We start from the raw sequence: 25,819 nt of genomic DNA on the forward strand, positions 1-25,819 counted from the left end.
GAGACAAGATTCTTTTCTGGACTATTAACAGTAACAACTCCAGCGCTGTTTACAGACTCCCCCAGCCCTGAAAACCTTCCTCTTCCTATCTCCCATGTTCCCTGATCCTTTTTAAGTCCCTTTTATTTAGCACATTTATATAACACAGCTGTTGTACACAAACCCAGCGACCAGGCGGAGCGCTGCTGGGAAATCTGAAGAAAATTACAGCGTGGTTGAGGCTTTTTTCCCCTCCATATCCTCTCCTGCCAGCATGCTGGATATGTAAAGGTAGCCCCCAAACCAGCGTAGGTGTGTAGACGTAGAGCACTCTAAATAATTCATTTATGCTGCAGCAACAAAAGGCCAGACTATCACCGAAAGGCCAGTCCTAAACAGCAAGCTAAAAGATCTCGTGGCGAGGAAGGCTCTCTCCCCAGTTCTACTGCTGGAGCTGTTGAGCTCTGAATAAAGCATTCGAGCATCTGCTAAAATAAAGAGCAAGCCTCCCTGATCTGATCAGGCAAGAGAAAGGCCACCACGCTGGGTTTTAGTCACCTCTTGGCAAAGTGTTTGCTCTTGCTCATGTAGAGCCAACGCAACAGGATAAATTCGCTGTAACTTGCCCCGAAGCAAGGGAGCAAGGGCACTCCAGGGGGATGCAGAGGTCCCAGTCCTCTCACCTGCTTCCCCATTCACCTGAGAACCACCAAATTTTGCATTTCTATAGGTTGGGTGCAAGAAGAAGAGAGAAATGGGACGTCACAACACCAGCTCTCCCTTCCTCCCCAAATCATGTCAGAGATTAGAACTACTTCCCTCCCCGCCTGCTCCCTCCCCATATCAAAACTGCGTAGTGGATTCAAACAGTATTTTGCAGCTGCCCAAAGCACTTTAGACACATAAAAGAGGAGAAGAGGTTAAAGTTTCAGAAGTGGTATGTGAGATAGCAGCCCTAGCTATCTGTAGGGCTTTCAAACTTTTCAGATTGGATGTTGGTTACTAAAGCCTTAGCTCCCAGATAAGCTGCATTACTTCAACTACAGTTAGATAAAAGCCACATAATGTTGCTTCAATGCATAGCACCTACTCCAAATGCTTACACGGATACGTGCATACATGTAGCAGTTGCAGTTACACACTTTATCCCTATTTTTTTGTGTGTATGTATACGCTTAACATAAGAACAACATAGACTTGTTGGAGTGAGTGCAGAGGAGGGCCACAAAGATGATCAGAAGGCTGGAGCACCTCTCCTACGAAGACAGGCTGAGAGAGCCTACAGGAGAGATGGGGAGAGACTTTTTACAAGGGCACGTAGTGAAAGGACAAGGAGTAACAGTTTTAAACTAAGATATGGTAGATGTAGATTAGACATTAGGAAGAAATTCTTCACTCTGAGGCTGGTGTGACACTGGAACAGGTTGCCCAGAGAAGCTGTGTATGCCCCATCCCTGGAAGTGTTCAAGGCCAGGCTGGATGGGGCTTTGAGCAACCTGCTCTGGTGGGAGGTGTCGCTGCCCATGGCAGGGGGGTTGGAACTACATGGTCTTTGGGGTCCCTTGCAACTCAAACTACTCTATGATTCTATATGAAATGTATGCCCTTCTGCTGACTTGACTTTTTACTTCTGGCAAAGCTGTCTTGGCCACAGGAGAAGCAAAACCCCCACAACCTCCCACATCCCTATGCAACAAGGGGATATGCAGAAGTTCTTCTTCTCTGTTTCCAGTTCAGTCACCTCCACCCGTTGCTGCTCACCACCACCTCAGTTCCACTGGGAGGACATTTATCTTGATCTTCCCCTCATCCACTGAAGGCCAAACAAATGAGATTAACTGGATCCTCCCACCCTGCCAAAAAAAGGATAGTGTCCCTCCAAGCAGTGCACAGGGAGCTCGCACAGTCTGCCGAGCCTGCAAGAACTCAGCAGTGGGTCTGCAAGCCTGGGGAACAGTCACACTAACACCTCAGTCTTGCAAAGATAACATCTGTCTGTAGCTACTGTCAAAAAGGGGAGAAGAGTATGCGCAAGTCAAGCCTTCACCACCTGAAAAACATTGGCCACAAGCACACCAGGCTTCCTGGCGACTGACAGCATGACTGCCAGTCTTTCTAAGAACTCAGCGATGAGCTATCTAGAGTCCTCTTATCCTACCAACCATCAGGTTTTGGTATGAAGAATCTTTCTGAAAGCGTGGCTTTGTTTAGCAATATAGTATGGTTCCAAGGACCGGCTTAAAACAGTAACATTCAGAGCAAAGACCTGCTTCTCTCCTTGCTACTGCACAAGGGTACACATGCGTGTTGATCTCCAGTAAATGCAGAGGCTTGAAAGGACAAGGAGTAACAGTTTTAAACTAAGATATGGTAGATGTAGATTAGACATTAGGAAGAAATTCTTCACTCTGAGGCTGGTGTGACACTGGAACAGGTTGCCCAGAGAAGCTGTGTATGCCCCATCCCTGGAAGTGTTCAAGGCCAGGCTGGATGGGGCTTTGAGCAACCTGCTCTGGTGGGAGGTATCGCTGCCCATGGCAGGGGGGTTGGAACTACATGGTCTTTGGGGTCCCTTGCAACTCAAACTACTCTATGATTCTATATGAAATGTATGCCCTTCTGCTGACTTGACTTTTTACTTCTGGCAAAGCTGTCTTGGCCACAGGAGAAGCAAAACCCCCACAACCTCCCACATCCCTATGCAACAAGGGGATATGCAGAAGTTCTTCTTCTCTGTTTCCAGTTCAGTCACCTCCACCCGTTGCTGCTCACCACCACCTCAGTTCCACTGGGAGGACATTTATCTTGATCTTCCCCTCATCCACTGAAGGCCAAACAAATGAGATTAACTGGATCCTCCCACCCTGCCAAAAAAAGGATAGTGTCCCTCCAAGCAGTGCACAGGGAGCTCGCACAGTCTGCCGAGCCTGCAAGAACTCAGCAGTGGGTCTGCAAGCCTGGGGAACAGTCACACTAACACCTCAGTCTTGCAAAGATAACATCTGTCTGTAGCTACTGTCAAAAAGGGGAGAAGAGTATGCGCAAGTCAAGCCTTCACCACCTGAAAAACATTGGCCACAAGCACACCAGGCTTCCTGGCGACTGACAGCATGACTGCCAGTCTTTCTAAGAACTCAGCGATGAGCTATCTAGAGTCCTCTTATCCTACCAACCATCAGGTTTTGGTATGAAGAATCTTTCTGAAAGCGTGGCTTTGTTTAGCAATATAGTATGGTTCCAAGGACCGGCTTAAAACAGTAACATTCAGAGCAAAGACCTGCTTCTCTCCTTGCTACTGCACAAGGGTACACATGCGTGTTGATCTCCAGTAAATGCAGAGGCTGGGGAGCCCAGTTTGCTGGTCCAAAACTCTTGGGAATTGCTAACATGGCCTGGCCTTTGATTCTGCCTTTGCAGTTAATTCATCACTATTGGTAAAGAGAAGGAACAAATCAGGTGCTCGTATCTCCTAGATGATAAAATGAGAACAAGGAAACCTTCCATTAAGTCAAGAAGCAACTAGTTTTGAAAGGATAAAAGGAAAGCAATTAAAAATGCATCAGCCTAGATGTACTTGCTCAAACTCCTTGCTGCAGACACGGCAAGTCAAAAGCTTAGGAAAATTACAAAATGTTTTAAAACAAGCTCAATGTAATTAGAACAAATCAGCTTCATTACAAAAGGATTTCTTTTCAAACAGAATGGAAAAGACCTGTCATAGCACAAGGCAAACCTCCAGTAATGCAAATTGCAACCACACAACTCTACAGGCAAAATTTTGCTGTAATTTTTTTTTCCCCTCTGTAACCGCTCACTTCTGGACTCACTTATTCTCCACCAGAAGAAAAAGAATACATTAAACACTCTAAAAACATAATAGATGGACTACAAGTCTAATATGACACCGCAAGTGCCCGCACAGTCCAGCTCATGAAGAGGTAAGGGATACTAACTATGGAGAGAAAGGAAAACAAAAGATCTCTCATTACTTCCTCTCCTACAACACACTCTATATACTATTTCATCCCATAGTAAATTTGCAGAGACAAGATTGGTTTATGTGTTGTCATAGGATAGCTAAATCACCAGCATTAATAAATAATATTAATATCAAACATATCTTACTATTTTTTACATTGCGGAAGATCTCAAAAAGCTGGTTAAAAAAGATACCGAGAAAACTGTAAATTGCTAAAATCCCAAATCCGACTCAGAAATTCCTGCAAACAAGATGAATTATTCCAGTGACACAGAAGAAATGTTTTAAAAGGCACCCTCAGGCAGTTTCTGGCCTTTAATAGCACCTTTTAAGGAGCATTCAGACCACGATCCTATAGGTGACTATAACTGCAGAGAGCTGCAGGTAAATCAAATCTCACTGATTTCAAAGGGAAAATGTCTCAGCACAGAGACAGCCAAAGGGCTGAGCTCCAAGACAGCCGAAACAGGAGATGAGAAAGCTTGTAAAAGAGGGTGGAGGGGGGGGGGGGGAAACTGCTTGACCCCGAGAGGTTTTGCTCTTTTGATTAACGCACACGCACAGGAGAATGAAGAGGTGGCAGTGGGAGGAAGAAAGATTGGGGGAAAAGAACCATAATTGCATTGGCTACGTGCCAGACTTCACAAATTACCAGTTGCCGGTCTGTACCCAACACTGAACTAAAACTGTCAACCGTTCTCTAAAAATTACTTTGCCCACAAATTAATAACACAGTCATTATTTTTAAATCACCTACAAGTAAGTTAAATTTACCAAAGAACAATCTTCTGGCCAAACACCTAGAGGTTTTTTTCGTTCCCTTTTTTTTTTTTTTAAACTTCAATATAAATGCTCACAAAATATATACATTAAAGGGGGAAAGTGAAAAAAGGCCAGCAGAGATCAGGTTCAAGTCAAAAGTTTCTTATTCCAGGTGACCTTTTCCAGCCGAGCAACAGTAATTCTAGATCAGAGAATTAAACTCCTGCAGGACATTTCCAGCATTCTGCAGAAGATGCTACAAAACCAAGCTCAGTAAAAATCCCTGTTACAACTTCTGCAACATGTATTTTTAGCATTCTGTGGCTTTCCTTTTGCAATTAATTAATTTTTAAACTTTTCCAACCGGACTGTCAAACACAATGAGCAAAACATTTTTTAAAAGTTCAAAATTACTCTCTGTTGTAGCCATAGAAATACTGCGTGATTTGCATGTCTGTGTGTGAGTATCTGAGCAGTTTCAGAAGCCTGAGTTTGATGTAACTGATGTGCACCAACTAGAAAGAGGTGCAAACTGATCGACACAGAACTTGCTGAATCCTCCCCTTTCCCAAACACACACAGGCACAGACTTCAAGACTCATTTTACTCCTGTCGACGACGTGTACGTTCAAGGCCACATTCAGCAACTCTGCCGGGTTGAGAAATGTTAAAAGGTCTTACCTTTGCAGCGTCTTTAAAGAATCTGTATGAATATAGAGCAGATTAGGCAACGTTTCTGTTGTTTGCCTCTCATTTGCTGTCAGCTGTCAGCAGCACCAACAGTCAAAACCCTCTGGAGCAGGCTGGTATTAGTCAGCTAGACTTGAATTTCCAGTTCTTTTACATTGCTCTCTATTTTCCTTCATTAAGTTGTGCTGTCCTACCCTGGGATCAGATTACACGGAGCCAACGTTTATAGCACCTTGCAAAACAGTCAAACATATCACATACCGAAGTCTGCCTATACCTGTTGCCCTCGATGTTTAACCCTTGCTACCAATGGGAAAAAAACTTTGATTCTAGAACGTATCACCTAAAAAACATCTGCAGCAGAGGAGTAATTTTTCCTTCTTACCTGAGGGCGAGAGGACGGCGTGAGATTTCATTTCACAAACTGGAGAACACGGGCTGGCTACGCCAGGAACAGCGGCTCCGAGACGCCCACAAGAACAAACCCGGAGACCCAGCAGCAGAAAGGCTTCTCTTACCTCTGATAAGAACCATGGCCAGGAAGCACTTTCGCAGGTCTCAGAAACCCCAAACGGCTTGTTCTGGGTTCAAGATCATCTAATTACACTAATTTCTAGCCTCCCTTCAGACCTTGCTGCACAGCAGGAGGCAGGCAGGCGTATTTCCAGCATATGAGCCGATGGTGTTTCCAGCCCACCGCTCTCCCAGCACTGCCAGCTCCCCTCTTGCCTGCCCAGGACCTGGTGGTGCCCTGGGCTTGGCTCTTCCACCTTCTCCCTGACAGCTTTTAGCCCACCTTCCCCTTCTGGAGGGTGTGCTGCTAATCCTACTTCACAGTCTAGGGTCTGCAGTCCAGACAGCGGTGAGTTAAACTGTACCATGCTGGGAAAAAAGGTGCCAGTGATTTATCTCTTTATGCAAGACGTGTGGCTGTCCCTATGAACATCAGCCATCGTGGTGATACTTCAGAGGACTACACAAGGTATTTTATGTGTTCTTGTATGACAGGTACCTTAGCTTTCCCACACACGCGCAGAATCGTTAGAGTTGGGAGGGACCTTAGTTCCAACCCCCTGCCATGGGCAGGGACACCTCTCACTAGACCAGGTTGTTAGTTATGAATGGGTTACTCCATATGAAAGGAGGCCATAAAAGGCATGCGATCAACTTGCTAGTGGATGTTCAGGAGCTGGCTGAAAACAAGACACTGGCAGGTGGCAACCACTGGGGACAACATGCCATGTTCTTTCCCTGTCTCCAGCTGCCAGCGTTGAGAAGATCCACAAAATACAAGGAAATCCACAACACACTTCAAAACCAGCAAATCTGTGTGTTTCCCTGTGATTTCATCTCAGCCTTACTCTGCTGATGTGAACACGGGCACCAAGTTGCACGCCTCAAGCCATGGGTGTGCAACTCCACTCCTTACCAGGACCCCACCTCTGCAGCACACACTTCAGCAGCCTCCTAAGATCACACACCTTGGAATTAAACTTAACCAATAAATAGATATTCTTACTACAACTCACCCAGGGCTGTTCAGGCAGCCTCCTTCTTGGGACAAGTGGTCCATTTTGCTAAAGCTTGAGAATACAAGGTAATACTGACACCATCACATTCATACAAGCGAGCGAACTGGGAGAGCCCAGATGAAATACAGAAGAAGAGTTTTATTCCCATGCTACTTTCACCTAAATCTTAAGTAACTTTTTAACCCTTCAGAAAAGAATCACAGGCTCAATCAAAGCAAAGTGAAAAAATAAATGGCTAAGAGGGCTTGTGTCGAGAAACACGACAGCTCCTATCACAAAGCACTGCAGCTATAAGCTGCTTTCTTAACCCAGCATTAAACAAGGGTTTCAGCCTTTGAGAGATTCTAACTCTGGATTTAGAAGATCACTTACATTTATTTTGAAGTTAGTATTGTGGTTAACAATGACATGTGGGTAAAATATAGATAGAAGCACTAGATTTTCAGTCTCTCTCATTTATAAAGCTTATCAGTTAAAACACATTTGTGCCAACACTGTGCCTGAAGCTTTTTAATCTACTTGTCACAAAGATCCTCATTTAACTATACCCACAAATATAAGAAATCATAGAATCATCTAAGTTGGAAGGGACCTTCAAGATCATCTAGTCCAACCATCAACCTAACTCCGACAAAAAAACATCTCTAAACCATGTCCCCAGCACCATGTCAACTCATCTTTTGGATATCTCCAGGGATGGCGCCTCAACCACTTCCCTGGGCAGCCCATTCAAAATAATCAGAATAAAATCAGAGGAATTTAAGTCCTCAGTCACGCATTTCCAATGGTTGTACCACAGTGGGGTTTTTCACACCAGGCAAGAGGTGACCTGTTTTCTCCAGCCTGTGATCAGACCCAGCACGACGCCCCTAGGGTGCCCCACCACACACCTTCCTTATACATCCCAAGGGTCCACTTTGTCACCCATTCACAGCCACGACCATTGAGATTACTTCTTCTAAGTTCCTTCTGAAATAGTTTGATGAGGCTACTAAGACAAGTGCTATTGTGAATTTTTTATTTTTAAGAGCATGGAGAGTCCAATACTACTACTAACACATCCAGGGAGTTATTTATGAGGTTGGGACAGGAGAGACAAATCTCTGTCAGCAGATCTCTCAGAAAAATTAAGACAAATCTCCTACTTCGTCAAAATCACAAAGCTGATGTTTGCACTCAGCTTCCGTACAGATTTAAAAAAGAAAAAACCCAAAAGCAACAAAAAAGCCCAACCCAACAGAGAGTGACACCACCTCCTAACATTTCACAAACAGAAATACTTGATTCAAAAAAAGCCTGTAGAAACAGGAATGCAAGGTCACATAAGAAGAGGTGCAAAGTACCAAACTGTACCTACAGTGGGACAGACTGATAAGGAACAGTTGCACACAAGGACGCCAGAGATGTCAGTCAGGCTTCAGGCTACAGGACTGATGAGTCTGGGGTGGTTGGGTTTTGATGTGTTTTTTTTTTTCCCCACTGTTTGTCTTTTGTAATGTAACCGGGTCTTTTTAGCCTGAGTGCATTGAACTTTATTTTTGGCTTAATCGGGTTCTTTCGCTCAGAGCGTTCATGTAAACAGAATTCCTGTAGGCCATGAAAGTCATATTCTCCTAAATAGGACACCAAAACAAACTCCACACCTTCAAAACAGTCTCCCAAATGAAGGTGTGGGGTTTGCTACTTCTTTCTGAGAGGAACTCTGCTGCCTGACTTCTAGCTTATCGTATTTTACAGATCAAAGTAGCTGCAACTCTATAGGCCTAACAAAAAAAAAAAAAAAATCTTTAAATTTATTGAAAACAGTAGAATGAGGGAGCTAAGCTTTTAAACTCACAGGCAGAAAGGCTAAGGCTCGTTTAGGATAGAAGGCTGTAACTGTACATTTTCCCTCAGCACAAGAAGTCACAGCTCTGAACTGGTCCATGCTTTCTGCATGGGTAACTCACACCGGTGTTCCTGGTCACAGCTCACCAAGGAGAAAGGCAAGAAGCAACAACATACTCCAGATATGCTCAAGTAAACACGATTAGTAAGTTCTCCTGTGGCATGCAGGAAAGGGAGGAAAGTCACCCGCCAACCACTCTGCTCTGAACTCAAGGAATACTCTCAAAGCGTTAGTTTAAAACTGAATTTGAGAGTGGAAACAACTTTATTAAAGCACCAACACATACACACACAGACACAAGGAGGGAGGGACGTGGCCCTGGTAAGAAAAGGTGAGCATTACATAGCCAGAAGGACTTCAAAAAACAAAACAAAGTAAAAAAAAAAAAAAAAAAAGCAAAGCCAAACCCCAAACCCTAGGTTCTGGCCGTGACTTGTTTGGTACACAAACCACCCTGTTACTAGACAGCTAGCTACTTATGGGTGTGGAGCACACAGCACAAAGAGCTCTACGTACAGGTTATCCCAATAATCTCATCTAATGGATTCACACTGAATATACCTCCATTGTACCCAGAAAAAGGAACAGAATTGTTTCATCTCTAAACCTTCCCAAGACGACTTCTTCATCCCTGCAGAGAGGCCATAGGTTTGGGTTTTTTCATCCCCAGCCTTTGTCAACATCTTTCCTTCTTTCTCCTATTACCATCTTCAGCATTAACTCACTTGATACGAATATTGTTCTGAGGGGCAAATGCTTCTATGTTTCTCTTGTTTCCTTCTTGGATAAGTCTGTCTCATTTCAGCCAGCTTTTCAAAACGTATTGATCTACATCCAGGTTCCAGGTGTTTGCCAAGTCAGATGTTCACTGAGCGGCTGTCCTGTTTTCACAGAATCTCAGAATGGTTGGGGTTGGAAGAGACCTTTAAAGATCATCTATTCTGACCCCCCTGCCAAGGGCAGGAACATCTTCAACTACATCAGGTTGCTCAGAGCCCTGTACAACCTGGCCTTGAATGTTTCCAGGGATGGGACATCCCCCAGCCTCTCTGGGCAAACTGTTCCAGTGTTTCACCACCCTCACAGTAAAGAATTTCTTCCTAATATCTAATCTAAAACTAAAGAGGGGAGATTAAAACCATTATCCCTTGTCCTGTCACAAGAGTCCCTGCTAAAAAGTTTGTCTCTATCTTTCTTATGAGCCCCATTTAGGTACTGAAAGGCCACAATAAGGTCTCCCTGAAGCCATCTCTCCAGGCTGAACAACCCCAGCTCTCTCAGCCTGTCTTCAGAGGAGAGGTGCTCCAGCCTTCTGATCATCTTCGTGGCCCTCCTCTGGACGTGCTTCAACAGGTTCATGCCCTTGCTGTGTTGAGGACCCCAAAGCTGGACACAGTACTCCAGTGGGGTCTCACCAGAGCAGAGGGGCATAATTACCTCCCTGGACTTGCTGCCCATGCTTTTTGATACAGGTGAGGATACAGCTGGCTTTCTGGGCTGCCAGCACACATTGCTGGTTCACATCCAACTTTTCATCCACTGGTACCCTCAAGTCCAAGGACATGGAAGACTGTGGTAACTTTGCCTTTTAAGCCCGCATAGCAAGAGTGGTTATCTCCTCAACTGACAAGCTGCCTTTTTTAAAACAACGCCCTTCACCTGCTTGTGTTACCCTTCCCCAAAAGCCGCTGCTGGGTTAAATCAGTGAGGTGCTGAAGGCTGCCTAAACTGGAGGAGGAGCATTAGCAGTATGAAAAGTCCAGGTATTTCTGCTGTACTGAACATACCATGCAACAGATCTGATTAACTTAAATGTCTGCAGAAAAAAAACTTAAGAACCAAACAGAGAATACTGCATCTAAAACCATGCCTTAAATCTCTACAAGGTGAAAGACCGCTTACACAGTTACAGTGGAGAAGAACATTCACTCAAGCCATAATTAAAAGTTAAGTAATACTTTTTAAGCTGCCAATTTTAATGCGCTCTAAAATGCAATGTATTCACTCAGATTATTCTGAAAATGTGTGTGCTTCGTGATGCTTCGCGTAATTACAATAACAAATACATTAACTTGCAGCTATGTAGAATAAGACAGAAACTAATATTCCCATGCCATTTCTACATTTTTCTTCTTACAGATCAGTGTAGCTTAAATTTTATGTTCTAAAGTATTTGCATAGGGTGGGATTAAGAAGGGAGACTATTTGTCTGGGGAATTTCAAACTAGTGAACTTGGCTACTAAGAGAATATAAATTATCTCCTGACTTGTTGCTAGACTAACAATTCCCACCGTGGGGTTTCAAACAGTGATGAAACACAAGTTAAAGACCAACAAGATTAATACAAAAAAAAGCAAAAAGATTTCTCTGAAGAGTGATGTGGAAAAGGAGCGGGGTCTGTAAAGGTCCCTGCAGGGAAGCCAACGTCTGGACAGGCCAGTATTTCTCATTTCGTAACGTCTGGGGAAATGTTCGCGCTGAAGCCAAAGTCACTCCCGCATGAGCACGCACCTGCTGCTGGGAGGAATTCACTGCTAATGAACTAGACACAGAATTTATGAGTGCTACATGAAAAGACCTACGATATCAGGGTGTTCTGGAAAGTTTCAGAGCCCCTACAAAGCAGGTGTGCAGCTCACCTCTTCCTCATTTCATCATTCAAGTTCCTGTGTCTTTTGCAGAACTAAATCCAGCGTCAGAGGTGGCTGCTGTGTGTGTCTCTGTGCCATCCAGCCACAGCCCCTACCGCAGGGCTCCACGAGTCCGCCTCGCTCCCCAGCTGCAGGGGGAAGCAAGACAGCAGGGCTGGGGGGGGGGGAACCAAATCACCTGGGGAAAACACAAAATCCCCCGGTCACAATCCTGGAGACCTCTTTCTACCTCCCCTTGGCTCTGCAGAAGAAATAATTCAGATATTACAGCACCCAGGTTCATAAGGATTTTCATAGGGAGCTTGTTGGCTCAGGAGGTGACCGCTCTTGCCACGTAGGCTTCAAAGGCAAAGGCACCACCATACTCTATGTCCTTATTCAAGCAGGCAAACGTGTGCCCACACACACACATGCACTTGCCCACTCTCTCAGGTCCTGTCCACCAGGGCTGTTGCACAAGTCTACCCATGCCTCCCAAAAGAGAAACCCCGATGGCATCATACACAGGAGAAGGGTTGAGCAGATATGCACCCACACAGCTTCTACCATCCAGAAACAATGTTCTCCTATAACAGCTTTTCCACCTTTGACCCGCAAAAGTAGGATTTTTCCTGACAATCAAGTCCTCTAAATTCAAATTGATTCTTAGAACCTCAAACACCTTCATAAGAAAGGACTTTGGTTGCTCAGATTTCTTCCTACAATCAACTGGAGGAAAGGTGGACTGCACCTCCTGAGCTTGAAAGGCCCTTCCTTGAGTCACTTATTTGAGTTGCCTAAATTATCAAGACTTGATCCAGGCCTCAGTTCATAGAATCATAGAATGGTTTGGGTTGGAAAGGACCTTCAAAAAATCATCCAGTTCAACCCCCCCTCCCATGGGATGGGCAGGGACATCTTTCACTAAAACAGAATCACAGAATCATCATGGTTGAAAAGGACCTCTGAGATCACTGAGTCAGGTCACTCAAAGTCCCATCCAGCCTGACCTTGAACACTTCCAGGGATGAAGCATCCACAACTTCTCTGGGCAACCTGTGCCAGTGTCTCACCACCCTCACAATAAACAATTTCTTCCTCATGTCCAATCTAAATCTACTATCTTTCAGCTTAAAACCACGGTCCCTTTTCCTGTCACTAAAGGCCTTGGAAAAACATCTTTCTCGATCTTTCTTATGAGCCCATCTATATATTGAAAGGCCACAATAAGGTTTCCCTGAAGCCTTCTCTTCTCCAGGCTGAACAACGCCAGCTCTCTCAGACTTTTTTTCACAAGAGAGATGCTCCAGCCCTCTGACCATTTTCATTTAGGTCTCCAGGAAAACAAGCATACAGTGTGTCTGAAGCAAGCACTCCAGCCTCTCTAATAGCACAACAGCCTCATCATGCAAGAACCTCCTCAGCAGACATCTGCTTTTTTATGAAAACTTGCAAATTATCACAGAAACCAGAGATAAAAAAAAAAAACAAACAACATTTTATCTACCACTTCTCCCCTAACCTTTCCTCCCCCAGCATGACATTCAACCTGTACACAGTTAGGAGAACAAAAGAAAACAAAAACCAAGGGAAAGCTGAGGTTAAAGTGGAAGATTAACTAGTACCATAAACAAGGCAATGCAGGGAGAGGTTGTTTTAAATAGTTTTTAATCCATCCCTTCATTTATCCCTCCAGCCTCCTTTCTTTTTCTTCTTTTCTGTTGCCTATCATTTCATCTACTTCTGTGAAGTCTCAGTGGTTTGCTGTGATCACAGATACAATAAATTATTATCAGAATTGTGGGTGAGTAGGGAAAAGGAAACAATACTATGCCTTTTTTCAAGATTCCATAGACTTCAAGCAAAGTTGTATTTTTTTTTGGAGGTTTTACTATGTCTTCCCTCCCCAGGGTTGCGCCACATTTGTACCTTTCCTCTCTCAAACAAGACAGTGCTAAGAAAAACCATGCTTAAAACTGAAAGGAAAAAAGGTCAGCAGAAGCATCCTCTCGCTGTGAAAGGCTTCCAGTGCAGCGATGTTAGAAATGCAAGAGCTGGTGCCTTTCACAGAGGTAAAAAGCAGAGTTTTGCCCTTGTGGTGCAGGCTCCTGGCCCTGCAGAGACCCAGGGGGATCAGGAGCTGCTCCCTTGGGGTCAAGGCATCGCCGAGAGATGCTCATGGTGCACACTCTGTGAGAGCAACTCTTCTGCCAAGCGCAGGACATCTCCTCCCCACTTCTCTTGCAGGATGCAGTGCACAGTGCTCCATAACCCATGAGAGGTCAGGAGAGAAAAAAAATAATCCCAACAAACAAAGAAAAAAAAACCCAAACAGAAACCCAGACCCCTTCCCCATCCAATCTCACTGCCTTGACAACCTTTCTACTCTTCCCCACCCAGAGGATGTGCCCCTCAGGCTGAGAGCCTCTCTTTTAAAGAGCATGAAGTGCAGAAACATTTTGTCACACGGCAAAGACATCTCTGCTCAATGCTGGTTAGTCAACAAATAAACAGTTTAAGGAGAAAAAAACCAATATTCTGGGAGTTATGCTGTCACGAGGAAGAAGAAAAAAAAAAAAGCAACCCACCATCAAATCAGGCAAAAAGGCTGAAATGAATTTGCACAGTTTCAGTTCTAACCTAATTTTGATGCACAGAGTACCCGGTTCTCTAAAATCTGATGCTGGGGAAGATATTATTAGAGTTCCAGCTTCAATAAATTAACTACATTGTAATAACACACATACCTTCACAAATCATGAGACCTACTTAAAAACCACTACATCTTTTAGAGTAGAAGGTTTTATGTGCTTTTTCTGTGCACTTGTAACAAGTTGCTTAACTGAAAGCCGCAGTTGCCTCAGAAACGCAAAGATCCACAACGGGATTAAAATGAAAAAAAATGATAATAATTTAAAAAAAAAAATAAAAATCACTCCATAGATCACAGAATCTTAAAATAAAACTCACCGGGTCAAGTAATGAGGCAATTTTCTGCCCAGAAAGGTATTAATGAAATTGTGTGACTTCACGCCCAATCTGTCTGTTTCTCATATGCTTTTACAGAGTCCTACGGTGGGAGCGGTGGAAAAAGACCCACCAGACCCAGCTCTTGCTGCATTAGGGTGACTCCCACGGTTACTCTTTTACAGTCCATGCTTCAAGAGTTCAAGTACTGCTTTCTGTTGAGCTAATTAAATTCTGATCTTTACTCTCAGGTATCTAAATAAGGGTCTCGGAGGGATAACGAAGTCGAAAGCAGAGGGGCAGGAGCACGCTCTTGAGAAGACAGCGTGTTACTCAATGGCTGCCCTGGGGCAGACGGAGGAGTCCACATCTCTGGGTGCATCTGCTCCCCAGCTCGTGGTTTAACTGACAGGAAGCACAGACGAAGATACCAGCACCCAGCGACGAGTGTTTCCTGCCAGCACAGCCACGTGTGTCGTGTCCTCCACCACCCAGGGCCACGGCCTCCCACCACGGGGAGAAACTCCGTGACAACTTTTTTTTTTTTTTTTTTTAAAAAAAAAACAAAACAAAAAAAAACCAAAAAAAATTTAAAAAAAGTTCAGCCCCCGCAAAAAAAAGCCTTTTTTTTTTTTTTTTTTTTTTTTTTTAAAAAAAAAAACAAACAACAAAAAACCAGAAAAAATTTAAATAAAGTTCAGCCCACGCACAGAAAGCCAGCCAGCCTGATGGGTGGAAAGTAATGAGGTCAAGCGTGTTGAAATGTGACCCCAGAAGGCCACCAAAGCAGGGGAGGGGATGCTGGTGGCGTGTTCCTGTCCGGCATGGCCCAGGAGAGCAGGCAAGCCATCTCTGGAGGTTTTAGAGGCTGGCTTTCCTCAAACAGGCTTGTACACCACTGAGAAACCAAGCTATCTGACTTAACAGATGAAGAAGCAAACAAGCAGAAATGTTCAAAAATGAACCACAACCAGTGGTAGAAACCACGCTGCCAAATAAGGCACCAGCACGCCTACTTAACGGGACCGCCCCATCCTAGAGAAGGGGACAAGTTAGATGACCTGTGGGGCTTTTCTACCACTAATACCCAGAGTAACACCTGTTAAGTCTGCCACAAAACTGAAGTGCTGAGGAAGCACTCAGCACCAACAGGATACGCACAAGAATTAATATAGCTTAAGTAAGCAAAGAATCAACTGCTAGACAAAGCAAAATCTCGGTGAAAAGCAGAAACTCCAGCAGTTTTCTGAATTTCTACAGTATCTACGTGCAGAGCCACAGGCTGCGCTCAGCCCCTCTTCTAAGCAGTCTTCTGCATAGATCACCCCATAATGTCACCTGTCAGAAAACAGCCTCTCCTCAGCCAGCCTAAAAACTCTGCTTCCAGGTAGGATGAGAAATTATTAAGGTGGCCTCGTACCCTTTCTCCACCGACGGCCAACTGGTGGTATAAAACTGAGGAAACCCGATTTTGAGCTGTATCTGTAGGGCTGCCAACTAAAGCAACAGAAGACACGTCACTCGTGTAATTAAGTTGGGAAATATATCAACCTGTTAAATCTGGTAGATTTAACACTATCGTCAATTGCCATAGTATAGGAACATTTTCTGCATAAACTTAAAAGCAGTAAAAAAGCCTTCATTGGATTTCATGGGGTTTCTGCCACATTTTACCCTTTATGGAACCAAGGGTCTCCATCCTATTGTGCTCTCCCATCCTAAGGTGTTATCCATCCCCATCCCAGAACAGCTGGGAATAAAAATGCCTTCATATGGTGACTGGTTACTAGTTACTAGAAACCTGTTCTGTAGCTGGGCACTTCGAACAGAGCATTCTTTGTCCCCAGCTTTCACGTGCTGCCATCTGAGCTCTGGGACCATCTGGGTTACCCCAGAGAGCCACAACTGTCCAGTGCTTCAACAGACAAGGCTACATCCTCCCACGTCACTGGGCACTCGACCCCTTCATGACTTGAAAGTCGGAAGAAAAGCCCTAAATCAGGACCCATCAGACACTAACACAAAGCCAGTGGACAAACTTCTAGCAGGAGCTCGCTTCTGCAGCATTTCTGAGGTCCACTCGAGACACAAGTCCCACCCTTGACAAATACTCAAATAACCGCAAGCAGCCAAGAAATTAAAAAAAGATACAAAGTAATGGTTGCTCGAAAGCTTTTCTGAACAAAAAAGCCTCGCAGCATGATCTGAACCTTACTAAATTTTGCTGGATTGGCAAAAGGACTTAGAAGAGAACTGGAAAAAAAAAAAAGTATTTTCCATCTCAGATTCCAACAATACCATGTAGCCAACAGCATTTTGTAGATTTGCTTCTTAGTTTGTAAGTCACGTTGGTCATATCTTGCAACATGTACTGGCAGGATTCAATGTTTTCCTAAGAAAACTGGGGTGGCAGATGCTGACACTGATCCAGAAAGGGTTTACTCTCAAGCTGGAGATTCTTTTTAACCCTGAAAACTTCAGCTGTGTCCTACTAATGAACTACAGATTGTATTGCAGCAAACATTTCAAAATTCTCGCATGTATTTATTTGTGTGGTGCATTATTATTGTACTAGCTCTGAGCATACCACCAAAAAAAGTTGTACTTACAAGCATAATCATCCCTATTGTATTGATTATACACTAATAAATTAGCCAAAAAATTTAATATAACACGAGCATAGGGCTAAAATGAGAGTGGGGGTGTTCTTTTAGAAACGATTTTGAGGCACCTGAAGATGGTCTAAGCTTTCAAAGCTCTGTATATTTTAAGCAAGAATAGAAAGGTAAACGTTGTGGCACTTATAAAAGCAAAACAAAAATCAGGGTGTCTCAGTTCTTACAAAAATTAAAAGGCTGCTGCTACGTGGCATCAGCGAGGGGACCCTCATGCCCTGAACTGCCCCCCCTCTGCGTGCCTTCCTGCGGCTGGGTTACAGCTAACAGGGGACAGAGTGGGCTCCCCAAAACTTCTTTTCCCACAGAACGGCGATGAGTCAACTTGTCTCACATCTCTGCAACTCGCAGCTGAGCTCCCTTGCAACCCACTGCCTTTTTGGGGGAGGCGGGTGCTGAGGAGCCACAGAAGGTGAGGAGCAAAAGCGAAACCGAGGTGCTCGGCACCCACCGACGGGGCTCCCCGCAAAAGCAAGAAAGAAAAAGGCCTTCCCAGATTTCTATTTGTTATAACCAGCTGCAACAGAGGGGAAACACACCTTTCAATCCTACCATATCCCTTTAAAAAACACCCCAAAGAAGACATTTTCCAGATAACCAAGGAATTTTTTACAGTGTTGACTTACCAAGCAGAGCACAATAACCAGCTATGCTGTTTGCACTACGAGGCAGTACAGTGCAATGAGTTAATTTATCACGGCATTGCTCTTGGCAACTGACCACAATCAACTTTTAAAATTCTTCCTCATTCTTACATTTTTAGCCTCAGCAACAACATGGCATCCTCAGAGCTTCAGCTCGATCTGAACATTTTCTAGCCGAGGTAAGAGGTTTAATCTTCCCAAACACCTGCTTTCTCTCTGTATTGTTTCAGGCTCAGAGCAAAGGTCATCATTTCATTTCAATAACCTGATTTAGCAGACAGGAATAACTAGAATATTTTTAACAAAGCAAGAAGCCAAAAGTATTCTTTCAGAAAGCCACGGCCGTGCAGTTCTCATCCCTGCGCTTCCTTCCCCCTCTTCTCCCAGAAGGGAAAAGAACAAAAAAGCCCAAGCTTCTCCCTCCACCAAAAGCTTTTATTTGCACGTCCCCCAGCCAACAAGCAATGACCTTTTCCTCCCATTTTATATTATCGAGACTTACGCCTCTACATAATTTTGGGCAAAACCTAATTTATTAGTTAACTCACTCTTCCTCTCAATCAGAAGGATCTAGCTGTGGTGGTTCAGACAACTTATTTGGAAAACAAGCTTTCAAGAGAGTTTAGATGTGACACATAAGAAGAGTCTTAAATGTCCTAATTATTATTTTGTTGAAGCTTTGGCCGTGGACAACAGTCCTCTTCCAAGGACAACTGTCCTACTTTGTCCTCCCCCTTATTTCTCAACCCCAGCTCTTACAAACTCCCCAGCTCCACCAGTCTGAAATCTATCCCTAACCTGGTTCAGTCAACCAGCCCAGCAACTTCCCATGGCGTGGACACCTGACTTGCCAACTTGGCTCATCTCGGCTGAACCAGATAAGGGATTGCTCACACAAACAGTTGGGATTGCGGATGGGAGGGGAGGGCAATAAAAATCCAGGGAAAAAACCTATGCTGTCAACTAGCAAATATAAGGATGGCACCCCTCAAGCAGCACTGAGGCAGGTGGATGAGTACTCCTGCCACAGAAACATCTCAGAACGATGCCCACCTCTAACTGTTTCACTAAGGGTATGCTTTAAATTAAATTTGACCGGTGCAAGTTTGTGTGCTCACAAAAATGTACGTCTATAGAGTTTAAATCGCAACTTTAGCTCAACTAGTTCAGCTTACTGTTGAGTCAAGAACCTAAGGGCAAGCTAAGGGCCTGGGCAGATGCTAGATGAGCCATTTAAGGATTTACAACCCATTGCCTCCAGGACAGTTCATTACCCGAGTAAAACTTGCTCGGTCCAAACCTCCCTTTGGTGCTTCAGGGCCTACCCAGGTAAAGCATTGCCGCCGCGTGGGTTTAACGGGGTGGTTTACACACCCAGCCTTGGCTGAGGAGTGAAAATGAGCAGCTGGGGTGAGGCTGAAGCACCTTCAGTCTGCACGTAAGCTGGGGCAGCACATGGAGCGTGGAGGTACCAGAGACACAGAATCACAGAATCTTCTAGGTTGGAAGGGACCTTAAAGATCATCTTGTCCAACCGTCAACCTAACTGACAAAAATAGACACCCACACAACAAACAAGGAGCATCACCATCACTAAACCATACCTCCCAGCACTACATCAACCTGTCTTTTGAACACTTCCAGGGATGGTGCCTCAACCACCTCCCTGGGCAGCCCATTCCAATGTCTGATAACCCTTTCAGTGAAAAAATTTTTCCTAATATCCAGCCTGAACCTCCCCTGGCGTAACTTGAGGCCATTTCCACGAGCATCATTCTCCCATCTCAGAAAGTAAGCACCAGGCTTGCTCACGCCAGACAGCACAACAGGTTCTTCCAAGGCAGCCTCTGTCAGAAAGCAAGCTACTTTCCCCATATGGTCTTCTTTTTTCCAGTTTCACCCCATTTAGAGATCCTCGTGTCAGGCGGCAAAAATGACCCCACAAAACTTCCCACTGATTTTATTTTATTTATTTATTCCAGACATGCTGCATCCACGCAGCACATACGTGTCACTGGTTCTGGGTCTCTTCTCTCAGGGCAGCAGCTATTTTATCCAGCTAGCTATTTGTAACAAATAACTGCTACCATCTACCCCCTTAAATGCACACATTTTAAAACACAGTATATCAATAAAACGTCATCATGACTCTTTTACTTATAAAGCCTGGCAGTTCAAAGGTCTTAGGTTCACCTGAACGCAGTAAGAGAAGCTTTAAACATTAGGAACATCAGAATCCAGCCACAAAAATTACCCTTTCTAACTACACGGCTTCAAAAGTATCAATCCTTTTCTGCAAATATGCCTAATATTTTTAAACAAAACATTTGCAAGACTGAGCCCTTATCTTGTAGTTTGGCAAAAGCTTTCTGACGTTTCTTACTGTTGAGAATCATTTCTAGTCCATTGCCACTGAAACAACATTTAATACAAGACTGTATGAAAAGACAATTAGATTTTTTATAAAAACAAATGGTAGAGTGTTGTATAATTAGACATACATCTTTCAGAAGTGTACATTTAGGAAAATAGTCTACCAATGGTAACCAATTCTTCTTGGTTTTCTTCTCAGGAAATCCCCCCAGAGCCCATTTTTAAATGGTCTAAATTAATGACTTTCAACATTACGGCCCTATCAGATAAATTAAAATTCTATTTCACGTAGTTGCTTCAAAAGCAACTTATTTCATTGTTGATTTTAGCTGATACTAAAAGAAATATATTTTTTCCAAATAGAAAAGGGCCAGTATTTTTAAAAACGCTGCAAGCCACCCCTAGCAGTCAAACTCAAGGTTGTTTCTCAACACAGAAAGTTTCGTTTTCATTCATACATCTAAACCACCTTTGTAAAGAAAAAAAAAAGCCCCTGAACAGACACTTCCTCACTACAGTTCCTTTTTTCTCTTTTTGAAATAAACAAAAGTTGGTTGGTTTTGTTGAAAAAACAAGAGGATGAGATCCTGTGGGTAGCACACCACCAAGGGCACCTCGAGCCCCTTGGCAGGGCTCACAGAGCTCTTGACAACCTGGTTCAGAGGCACCAGGAGCCAGGAAAGTAAATTCTTGCAGTTTGAGCAGGCTTGAGACCCTTTGCACTCCAGGGCATGTAAACTTCATAATTATTTTTTGATAGCTAATGCCTTCATTCGCATGCTTAATTTACAGGCACCGTGAAGAAAGCTCGAATAGCTACAGAGAGTAAATAGTTTACAGAGGTTGTGGAGAGGGGGGAAAAATAACAGCACAAAACTGTAAACGTACCAAGAGAGTGGGAGTGGAAAACGTAACCACCACCTCCGAGTACGTCAGGACTAATTCTGCCTTCAGTAGACAATGTGCAAGCCCTGGTGTCTTCAAGATACAGTTTTCATGAAAGCTTATCTAGTGCAGCACACGTAGCATGCACAAAGAGGAGAAAACTAACAGTATCTTTGTCAACTTGCTTTTAACTTGAAATTGAGTCTGGTCGGAAGAGCATGTTAAACATTAATTTTCTGACAGTGGTCAGCCCTGGGTATCAGAAGTCGTAACTGTAGTTTCACAATCAGGTTTTGTTGCTTCTTTCCCTCGCTGCAATATAAAACTGAACAAACACCCAGATAGCCGGGAACTGGAGAACAGCAGAAGTGACTTCATACAAAGCTCATAAAAGCAAGGTAGCTTTCTCCTAACCCATCAGAGCTTTATGAACTTTGTCAAGATCCCATGAACAACGCTAGTAACTCTAGAGGAAAATACAGCACTACAAAACAGTATACACAGCCACAATATATATATATACACATATACATGTGGGTTTTTTTCTCTCAACAGCAGACAACAACTTAAATCAACCAAGCACACCTCTTTCCTCTAATTCTGAAACCCAGTCTCATGTGGGTTGACATTTATACTGAGCACACTTAAAGTCAAACCACTACCAGGCAAGAAGGTAAGCGAGGCAAATGCGGAAGGAGCTTGCAAGTGGAGCGGTGAGACCGTTAGGACGCTAACGGTAACCATTTAAGAAACGCAAAACATCCCCCTCAATATAAAAAATATTCACACAGAAATGCTGCTGATGAGTTAAATATAGGGTGTTCTAGAAATAGACTGAAATGTCTATTTATAGAAGCAGACAGTGACATCCAATCCATCTAAAAAGAACCCTTTCCCACAGTTTCCAACCTATGTATTTAGCATGCCTATTCCTGGCACATTATCTTAACCATAATATTTTTTCCCCCAATAGAGAAACAAGTAATTTTTACATGCAAGTTTAAGAATCAGAGGTTCTTCCCAGGCTAACAAAATTTAGCCTATAATTTTCACATTCAAACCTGAACTCGATACAAAGTCACACCTGACACAAGGTGACTGTTCTCTTTAAGGACAAATAAATGACCCCAGCTCTAGCCATTGGATTCACCACTAAAGATAGCTGGCAGGCAGTTAAGGCCTAAAGGTACTTCAAGGTAAGAATGCATAAACTCCAGTCCCTATCTAATGGGATCCTTCTAGCACAAAGGCTGACACAGCAGGAAGCTTTGCCCCAGGACAGGCCCATAGTGAAGAATAAACCCTTTTTACCTCTACCCAGATTAGCCCCTTCAGGTCAGGAGAGTTGAGAATGTCTAGAGCCTTTCACATGGCTGCTGCGGGTTTTTGATAAGCAAGAGACTTCAAATTTCAGTAAGCATAGTCTCTGTCAACTACATTATCTGTGAAGGAACATTTAAGGAAGATTTAAGAAAGCAACAATTAAATAAGATTTAAGGAAGCAAATAATCTCCAAAGCACATCAGTGGCATTAAAAAGATAAGCACAGTAAATCACTGGCACACAGCAGCAAAGTTTCAAGCGCTTTACGGAAGGGATGGTAACCAAGGCTGGAAACGTGAACTCCACCTCCTGCCACTCCTGTGCTGAATCACTCCGGCGGGGGAAAGTCCTTGCTGCTCCTCACACACCCAACAAAACTCCAGCGAGTTACCAAGACTGTCAGTGAAAACAACAAAATCTGCCAGTGAAAGCCGAGAAACTTTTGCTAACGCCTGCAAGAAGTGAAAGCTGTTTTGGAGATCAAAGCTTCTCCTTTGATACAGAGGGAAATCCCGCATTTTTTTCTACGAAGTCTTTTCTACCATCACATGGAACGCAGTGCTACTGAAGTCTCCTCCCTTGAATAAAGCTGTGCTGAAAAGACAGAAAAGGTTACACTTCTACACCTCCTGTATTGTTTTTTTTTATATATATACACAGAAGAGTGTCCCAAGAGTACTACACACCACTGAAGGATGAGTTTGCAGCAATACTGAAACATCAGGCTATACCAGGCCAACAACATTCTTCAAATCTGGACGTTCATTTCTTTTTTTTTTTTTTTTTTCCTCTCATTTGAGTGCCAAGATCACGGACTTGGCAATTCTAATACTCAACAGATGGAAAAAAAAAAAAAAAAAAAAAGGCAAATTAGAAAACAGGCATTTCTGTAAACGCATGGGTCTGGAAATAATGTTCAAGCTAACTGGCATCTAATGATACCACTCCCACGGCTCATCGCTCAACAACCACAAACTCAATCCAAACCAAGAGATCCCTGCCTTAGGGTGGGGGGGGGAAAAAGGTTGAGTTTGTTGGGGTTTTTTTCAGACAAACACAGCTATAAAAGTCAACACAAACTAACACCATTTCCCTGACCCTTCTAATCTACTTCTCTGCCTTCTAGAAGATCTGCACAAACTGTCACCTGCAAGGCTTGGGGGACTTTCAAATCACGTTTTGCTGGCTCCACCACTGCACCCCAGATGCTTCTGTAGCCCCGGCGTAGTCCTTGCACCGCAGCAAGAGAGCCTGAACATGGCAGCTTTGCCTTCAAAGAGGAACTGCTCCTCCATGAAGCCCTGCTCGAGAGAAAGCAACAGCAGCAGCAGCAACTTACCCTTTAGCACACAAAAAGCGTCCTGCCCAAGATAAGCAGCTGCAGCTTGGGAGCTGACTTAGGATAACTCAAGTTTTTAAGGCTGGATGTCTCGGCAGGACCCTGTACAGCAGAAAGAAGGGGAAGGAAAGGGAGGCTCATGCTCTGCCAGTTGCAAGCACAACAGACAGTTGTTGCCTCAGCCCTAAGATCTGAAAATAAAACTCATGACGAAAAAAAGGAAGATGCAATTACCTTAAAGAATTTTTCAGTAAAAACCCTTCTATCACTAGCTCAAAACAACTTTTTTTTTTTTCCAAGTGGTTCCTCTGTAGTTTTATCGTTTTCTCAGCAGATTTTTTAACATGAAGCAACGCATCAAATTAATCTCTCAAACCCTGGCAAAAACTGTGGCTTTTAGAAAGAAAAAAAGCAAAACATAAAATCAAAAGGTGGTAAAAACCACACCGTACCATAATATGCAGAAGGCAGATCGGAGCGAACTGGAAAGGCTGAAGACAAGAGACAGCCTCACCCAAAACATGACCATGTACTTAATGGTTGCCTCCCTCTCTCCCCCCCCCCCGCAACTGATTGCAGTATTAAGACTCCATTATACCCTGCAGATATAGGCTCCATACAGTAACTTAAACTGTAAAGTATACCCCCATGTGCAACAGTTTGAGCTCACTGACATTTCATTTTCAGAAAGAAGATATTCGACTTCATTTCTCAACTGAAAGACTGAAATATAAGGTCCAAAGTTACATACCTAGACAACACTTCTAAACCTGCATTTCTGTTCAACCACAAACAAGGTGGAAACACTCATTCTTTCTCAAACTATTGTGCCATTGTACATAATTAGGAGAGTCAAGGCGGTTTTCATCCACTGCAAGTTTAAGAAGCAATTTGACACACCGCAATTACCTCCAGGATTTTCTTCTCCCATTACAACTACCACTAAGCCCATTTTATAATTGCTCTGTCCCTCTGCCATGTACACCATCCCCATTACTATCGTTCCTCAATTGTTTTCAGGAAAAGGTGAGTCACCTGCCCATTTCCCCCCCCCTCTCTCGCCCCCCGCACAAAACAACATAAACCCCTCTGTTTTGAAAAGGGCACCGAAGGAGGTTGTTTCGGGGGAAACAGAACTCTGGTTTTAGGGTGGTGGGCGCAGGGAGTGCTCCATCTCTGAAACGACAAACCTATCATTTTACGTGTCGGCCCGGGACCACACCAGGCGAAGGGCGGTGGCACCAAGGTGCTCGTAGGCACCCATTACTAATACTTTGCCCGAATGGCTTTGGACCACACCAACTGGGTGCCAGGTAAGTCTAGCTTGGCAATAAATAAAATGAGTTTCTCACAGCCGAGCGGCAGCTGAGGGTGGTCAGACCAGCAGCCTGTCCGACACCCCCACGGGCTTCGAAGGCCACAGAATTATTAAAAACGTCGACAAATTGCCGATCAGCTCATCAAGTGTGCTGTTCAGAGCAGCGCAGCGGCGGCCGCGGTGCCCTTTGCCCACAGCCACGGGCTCAGCCACCGGCACCTCACGGCGCCGCTGCCCCCAAACCCGGCTCGATTCATTTTTTCTCCCTCTTTTCCCAAGGGCTCCGCACTTTACGAGAAGTTCCCTTTTTCCCCCCCCCAACAAGTCCTCTCCGGACAGCCGAGGAGAGCCGCTCCAGGCGAGGGAGCCGCACGTCGGAGGCCAGCGGCTCCGGGAAAGCCGCGTCCCCCCCTCCTCAAACCCCGGCCCCGGCCGCCCTCCCTCCCCGGGGAGCACGTACCGCCTCGCCGCCGGGCCCTCCGCCGCCCCGGCCGCCCCGCAGCTTCGTGCAGTTAAAATGGCTCCTGTCGAAGGGGGGGAAGTGGTGCCCGGGCCCCGGCCGGTGAGTCACCGCGGGGCCGGGCGGGCTGGGCTCGACGCGGCTCGGCTCCGCCACGACACGACACGCCCCGGGCGGCGGCCCCGAGTCGCTCCGCCGGGCCCGGCCCGCAGGTGGCGGCGGCCCCGCTCCGCTCGCCTGACGGGGGTGCCGGGGGCAAGCGGGGGAGATGTCGGGGGACACGGCCGGCTTCGCGCACCGCTTCGCCTCCCCTCGTGTGAGGAGCCTGAGCAGGCGTGGGGGGCTCCGTCCCCCGGCTCGCAGCGGCCCCCGGG

General features: G+C 44.7%; 1 protein-coding gene across 2 annotated transcripts in view; it reads right to left on the minus strand.

Moving 5' to 3' along the window:
* The window catches only part of ELF1 (E74-like factor 1 (ets domain transcription factor)), a 74,068-nt gene extending 48,498 nt beyond the window's left edge, over window positions 1–25,570 (minus strand). Inside the window, exon 1 of one of the 2 annotated variants that reach the window (XM_014965932.1) lies at window positions 25,446–25,570. The gene's annotated coding sequence lies outside the window, so the exon portion shown is untranslated. Of the gene's footprint in view, window positions 1–23,667; window positions 23,770–25,445 lie in introns of those variants that run through there. The other variant, XM_014965933.1, reaches the window with a different exon arrangement.
* Window positions 25,571–25,819: the final 249 nt, after the last annotated feature.

Source organism: Calidris pugnax, unplaced genomic scaffold, assembly GCF_001431845.1.
Source record: "Calidris pugnax isolate Ruff unplaced genomic scaffold, ASM143184v1 scaffold20, whole genome shotgun sequence".
Taxonomy (NCBI): Eukaryota; Metazoa; Chordata; class Aves; order Charadriiformes; family Scolopacidae; genus Calidris; species Calidris pugnax.